Below are 6952 nucleotides of genomic sequence, written 5' to 3'. Positions count from 1 at the left end.
GAGGGGAAGGCCCGCTATGCGGTGGATTGATTCAGTGACTGGGGTAATTGGGATGGGAGTGTCAAAGACAGCGCAATTGGCACAGGACAGAGCAGTTTAGGGCTGTTGTACATAGGGTTGCTATGAGTTGCAAGCAACTTGACAGCACATAACAACAACAACAACAATCTTAATAAGTTTGAGAGACAGATACTATCTTTATTTGTGTGGGGGGGGCAAGAGAGAGGGAGATTCTTAACTATGCCTTTTTAAATACTGAACTCTAAAGTTACAGGAAAACTAATTAAAATTGAATAACAAAGTTGAGTGTCACAGTTCTAACTTTAGTGTTTAGTGTGTGTGTGTGTGGTTGGGTAGGGATTTAGTGAACCTAATTTACTTACAGGCTTAAAAAAATGCAAATGTACATTTTTCTCTGTAGAGAAGGAACCGTTAGCTTTAATCAGTTTCACCAAAGTATTTAGGAAAGAAAATAGCACATACTCAAATTATGAAGTAAAAACATGATTTTTTTTTTAAAAAAAAACCCTACTTATTACAAACAGGATAAAGATGGGCAATCTTCTCTTGTGAGGCTTACAGCTTCAGACACTGACTGAAGAGTCACTATGAGTCAGGTCTGACTTGATGGCAATGAGTCTGAGTTTTTTAAATTTATTGAAGAGGCAAACTCTTTTTGAACTCATTACCTTTCAGTTATTACAGTTTAGAAGTTCTAGCACTATTTAGTTGGAAAAAATACCACCAATATGAAGAATACAAAAATGTTGTGCTTTGTCCACTTTAAGAAAACTTAGAAATATCATTAAGCTATGTGTTGTTTTCCACTTTTATACTAGCCCTAAAGTTTTGGCAGAAGAATCTATGTGAAGATCTGTGAAAGAGAAATATCAATGGAACAATTAAAACATTTTAAAAAATATTCCAGTTTAACAGAGTGGAATATGTCACAATATGATAATGTTTTCTTAAAGTAAAAAGAGAAAGCATCTCATTTAATGCATACACAGGCTTACTGTGTAAAAGACTCTTAGTTCTGAGTGTCATCAGAAAATGAAGCCTTGACTACAAAATCTCCACATACAGAGATGCTTACCATATGCTAAATATTAGATATTGCAATGCTAATCCTAATAAACCTAATTCTCACCAGAACCTGATTATAATTGTTTTTTTGTCAAACATTCTTCTAAGTGTTATAGCACTGGTCTATCCATTTGCTGTACAGAGGTAACTCGTGGTTGCTGTGATGCTGAACACTGTGACACCGATGTGTCAAATGCAATAATGGTTACCCATGACAGACAAGGTTTGGTGGAACTCCCTGATTCAAACAAGCTTGGAAACAGGAGTGGCATCCACTGCCAAGATAGCTTGCCTCTGGAAACCCTATGAACTTGGAGAAACTATAACATTTATACAAGTGTTCAGGTCTTTCATTCATAGAATTGCTTTGAGTCATGTACAACTTGACGGCACTTAACAAAAACAACAATCTTCATAAGTTGGAGAGACAGATATTGTCTTCATTTTAAAGATGAGTAAACTGAAGCACAGCGTTTGTATAACTTATCTAAATCATGAAAGGGCTGATTGATATATTTCCAAAGATTGTATTGCTTCTACTTCTCATGTTCTCAGTCATTACTGACCCATAGATGACTCTCCAACAGATTTTCAGAGGCAATTAATCTCAACGGAGGAGATTATCCATCTTTCTCCCTCGGAGCTACTGGTGGATGTGAACCATGTACCTTTGGGTTGCTAGCACAGCCACTAGGCCATCAATCTCCTTCATTGTCTTCTATAATATCTCTAAATTCAATCTTATTTGAGGAAAACATATTATTTTTCAGTTTAATTTTTCTAGGTTGATGAAAAATCACATTTCATTCAATGTCCCTATCTGCCTAAAATCAGTTCCAAAATATTTTTTTGTCATTACCTGGAGCTCTGATAACCTAGTGCTAAAAAAGCTGTACTGTAATCCTGAAGGCATATGGTTTGAATCCACCAGCTGCTCCATGGGAGAAGGTTGGGCAATCTCTTCTCATGCAATTAGCTACCTCTAAAAACCCACCAGAGAGTCAGCTATGAATCAGTTCCAACTTGACAGTATTCGACAACAGTCTCATTCCATTTCAATCCTAGTAAACAGAGTTCCACAGTGAACTAGTTATGGTACCTCTCTGGTAATTCAAATGTAACAGTGGTTTTGTGGGAGAAAAATATACAATATTTCTCATCCAATTTACAGCCTCTAAAAACACAATGGAGGGTAAGCTATGGGTCTGTTCTGACTCAAGGGCAATGAGTTTGTGTTTTTAATTTTCCATATTATGTGAAACCTGTACTTGGACCAGGAAGCAGTCCTCAGAATAGAGCAGAGAAACACGGTATGGTTTAAAATCAGGAAAAGGGTGCATCAAGGATGCATCCTGTCTCCATACCTTTTCAATTTATATGCCAAAACAGATCATTTAGGAAGCAGGGCTTTATGAGGAGGAGTGTGTTATCAGGATTGGAGGAAGACTCGTCAGCAACCTATGTTATGCAGTACATCCTTGCTTGATGAAACTGAGGAGGACCTGATGCACATGCTGGAGAAGGTAAAGGACTGTTAGTTTTCAACATGGATTGAAGCTCAGCACCAAGAAGCCAAAGATTCTCACCACTGGGCTAATTGGAAGAACCATGATGGATGAAGAAGAGATTGATGCTAACAATTACAGCTTGCTTGGCTACACAATCAACACTCTTAAAACCAGCTATCAGGAAATCAAAAGATGAATTGCATTGAAAAAATCTGCCATCAGGGACCTCTCCAGAATACTGAAAAGCAACAATGTCAGTCTAGAGACTAAGGTATACCTAATCCAGGTTATGGTTTTGCACTTATGTGCCTTGCATCAGAGAATGGGAAAGTGACTAAGGATGATGAAAGAAGAATTGGTGTCTTCAAATTGTGGTGCTAGAGAAGAGTCTCAAACATAACATGGACTGCCAAGAAAACAAATAAGTCTGTCCTGGAGATGGCAAAACCAAGTTTCTCCTTGGAGGCTAGGATTTTGAAGCTCTGTCTCATATACTTTAGGTGTTTGGCTAGGAGAGACTAGTCCTTGGGGAAGGACATCATGCTTGTAAGGATGGAAGGACAGAGCAGGAAAGTAAGACTCCAAATGAAATGGATTGATACAATAACTGTAATAATGAGAGTTGGTGTGTCAGAATTAGTGAGACTGGCTCAGGACAGTGCAGAGTTCAGAGCTGCTGTACATAGGGTCGTTATGGGTTGCAGCTGACTCTAAGGCATAGAACAACAACAACATATCTATGCCAAAAATAGTCTTTCTGATGACTTGCTATGCATCTAAGAGCTGGACAAAGAATAGAGATAACAGAAAATTAATTGAAACCTTTGAGCTGTCATATTAGAGAAGAGCACATAACATTCCATGGACGGCCAAGAAAACAAACAGATATGTCTTGGAGATGGTGCAGGCTGAATGCTCTTTGGAGGCAAAAAGGATGAGGCTTTGCCTCATATACTATGGGCATGTTCCTAGGAGGGTCTATTCCTCGGAGAGGGACATGATGCTGGGAAGGGTGGAGGCTCAGTGAAGGACAGGAAGACCTCAACCAGGTGGTTTGACACAGTGACTGCTGCAATGGGCTCTTGTGAAAGTGTGAGAAATGCACAAGACAGAACAAGGTTCATATTTGTTGTTCATAGGATCTCTATGAGTCACACTCAACTCAACAGCACCTAACAACAACAACAACATGCCAAAAATATCTTTCAAATGAATATCTGATACTATGATTTCTCTTTCTATAAAGTCATTTAATAATTCAGTTAGAGAAGTAATGAGTTTATCCTAGAGAGGGTTAAACCAAGATGTTTTATGGAAGCAAGAATTTTGAAACTCTGTCTTAATATTTTGAGCATTGCCAGGAGCGGCTAATCCTTGGAAAAGGACATCATGCTTAAAAAGGTAGCTGGTCAATGCAAAAGAGGAAGACTGTGGGTAAGATGAATTGACACAGACTGTGGCCATGAGAGCAGGTGTGTCAGAGAGGGTGAGGTTGGCTCAGGATAGGATAAGATTCAGAGCTATTGTCCATACGGTGTCTATAAGTCATAGTCAACTTGACAGTACATAACTACAATGATTCACTATCAACCTAAGAACACATTAGAAATCCCTTGGTATGATACAAGGACCCCTGGTGATACAGATGGTTAAGCATTGTGCTGCTAACCAGAAGGTTAGTGGTTCAAAGCCATTAGCCATTCTGTAGGAGAAAGATGAAACAGTCTCTTTCTGTGTTCAGACCTTAAGGACAGTTCTACTCTTTCCTTTAGGGTCACTATGACTCAGATTTAAATGGATGTTTGTTTTTTGTTCTTACATTTGTTGTCATTGTGTGGCATCAAGTTGCTTTGTATACAGTGATCCTATGTACAAACAGCTCTGAACCTGCTTGTTCTGAGTCAGTCTCACTAATTTCCCCATCGCCCCAGTCACTGTATCAATCCATCTCATCCAGGGTCTTCCTCTCTTGATCTGTCCCTCTACCCTTCCAAGCATGATGTCCTTCTTCAAGGACTTGTCTCTCCTGGCCACATGTCCAAAATACATATGTGAGACAGAGCTTCAAAATCCTAGCCTCCAAGGAGAAATTTGGTTTCGCCCTCTACAAGACAGATCTATTTGTTTTCTTGGTAGTCCATGGTATGTTTGAGACTCTTTTTCAGCACCACAATTGGAAGGCACCAATTCTTCTGCCATCCTTAATCATTGTTTAGCTCACTGGTTCTTAGCAAGGAATTGCTAAGACCATGGCCTGGGTAAGCAAAGGGAAGAAATAAAAATGTTAAGGGGCTGAATAGAAGATTTCAAAGGTAAGCTTGGGAAGATAAGGCAAAGTATTATAATGAAGTGTGCAAGGACCTGCAGTCAGAAAATCAAAAGGGCCAAGCTCACTTAGCATTTCTTAACTGAAGGAAGTGAAGAACAAATTCAAGCCATGAGTTGCAATGCTTAAGGATGCTATGAGCAGATTATTGAATGATTCAAAAAGCATTAAAAGATGGAAGGATATACAGAGTCACTGTACCAAAAAGAATTGGCTGACACAGAAGAATTTCAAGAAACAACATGTGATCAAGTGGCAATGATGATGAAGGGGGAAGTTCAGGCTACTCTGAAGAACTTGGCAAAAAATAAAGCCCCAGGAATTGATGAAATACCAATTGATGTATTTCACCAAACAGATGCTGCCCTTGATGGCTCACCAAGTTGTGCCAGGAAATCTAGAGGACAACTACTTGGCCAAATTACTGGAAGAGATGCTCTTACATTTGCAAAGTATTAAAGGTTCTTCAGTATTTAACCTCTGATCATTTTTCCATGTGATTCTTGTGACCCTATGAATCCAAATTTCTTGAGATTTTCTCAATTCCTCATGCTCTTGTATCTTCTTCCCTTTTGATGCTCCCTAAACCTCAAAATAGTATGGCAGGATATTTGAGCTCTGACTTCACAAAGTAGGAAAATCCCCATCAACAGCATCAGCTCAAGGCTGATTTCTATGAGGTGGAAGCCATGTGTCTCCTCTTTCTAAGATTTTTACCAATCCTAACATCAGGTGTGTTTTCCAAAGCACAGTTTATTTTTTTTTTAATAGATATTTAATTGCAGTGGCCACACAGAATTCGCAAACAATACTCATAACCATGGGACTTTTCAGGGAAGTAACAGGTTAAAATTTAGGATCAAGAAAGACTTAAGATATAGTTCCTCAGGATAGACTTCTCATAGCTATGGCTGCTGCTTGGTTTCTCCCTTGCTTTAGGCCTCTTGTTCTCAAGCTCCACAGACTGACAGCACTTCAGCTCTCCTTGGACTATCTACAGAGGTTTTTAGACTCACCAGTAATTACCCAGAAGTTTCCTACTTGAGGTGACTCAGCTTTCTTATCCCATGGAGTGGGAAGCCCACTGAGCCATCTCCCGCTTTCTGCTGCCAACATTTCTCTGCCTGTAGTTCTTACTGTCTCTAGTTGTCTCTGATGTTACAGCTATGTCTCCTGAATAGAAGGTTGCTAGGTAAGGAACTCTGGGCATGCTTCACACCCATCTCTTCTTGTTGGTGGTAGTGATCTGGCCAACTCATGGTGTGGGATTAACTAATTTTTAATGTCTAGAAACATAGAAAAGCCAATTGTCCCCTGACCACAGAGCTTATTCTTGCATTATTTGCAAAGTATAAAATTTTGCTGGTATACTACAAGCACTTTATGTCCACAGTCCCACTCAATCATGGAGGTGTGATTGGAGGCATTAACAAAGCCACGGCTAGAGATACCATATGTAAAAAGAGCAAGGGCCATGTGGTGACTGCCATGTCTGACCTTTGCCAACTTTACAAAGGGAAACTATTCCTGTCAGAGCATTTAGGATCTACATCCACAAGTAAAGTGCAGCCAAGAGCAAGTCTGATCACATAGTAGCAATCAACACTAGCTCACAGCATGGAACATCTTCTTGAGTTCTGGTCAACTTATCTCAAGCCGTCCATGGCTAGGTCCAAAAGGGCATCAGCTGCAAACGCAGCAGTCCTCACTTCTTCTTGTGTTCCAGGCTGACTTTTCGCTTCACTTTGCCAAAGCCCCTATATGAGGCCAGGCAGGACAGGGGGTCCTCATGACTTCCTACTTCTCAAAGCCAAGAACCCCTTTGTGCTTATTCGTTTATCTGTGTGTGATAGGTTAACAGTGCTAATGGAACTCATCCAAACTCAGCCTGTCTCTTCATTGCTGCATGCTTCTTTTTTTTAATTTTAATTTAGTTTGTTTATTTTTCATTTCAATGAACATCTACAGAGATTTTGGAATTCCATTCATTCATTGTTGCACCCTTCTCCCCGCACAAACCCCTCCCCCCCCT

The 6952-nt window shown here is 39.7% G+C and overlaps 1 protein-coding gene across 2 annotated transcripts in view; it reads left to right on the top strand.

Moving 5' to 3' along the window:
* The window catches only part of FAM26D (family with sequence similarity 26, member D), a 12949-nt gene that overhangs the window by 1947 nt on the left and 4050 nt on the right, over window positions 1-6952 (top strand). The window contains exon 1 of one of the 2 annotated variants that reach the window (XM_006879016.1): window positions 3019-3045. The exons of the other annotated variant lie outside the window; for it this stretch is intronic. The gene's annotated coding sequence lies outside the window, so the exon portion shown is untranslated. Of the gene's footprint in view, window positions 1-3018; window positions 3046-6952 lie in introns of those variants that run through there. 2 annotated transcript variants of the gene reach the window in all.

The sequence above is a fragment of the Elephantulus edwardii genome, unplaced genomic scaffold (assembly GCF_000299155.1).
Source record: "Elephantulus edwardii isolate Elephantulus edwardi_28Jun2011 unplaced genomic scaffold, EleEdw1.0 scaffold00002, whole genome shotgun sequence".
Taxonomy (NCBI): Eukaryota; Metazoa; Chordata; class Mammalia; order Macroscelidea; family Macroscelididae; genus Elephantulus; species Elephantulus edwardii.
The sequence above is the reverse complement of the archived record's forward strand: the minus strand, read 5'-3'. Positions and strand labels throughout refer to the sequence as shown.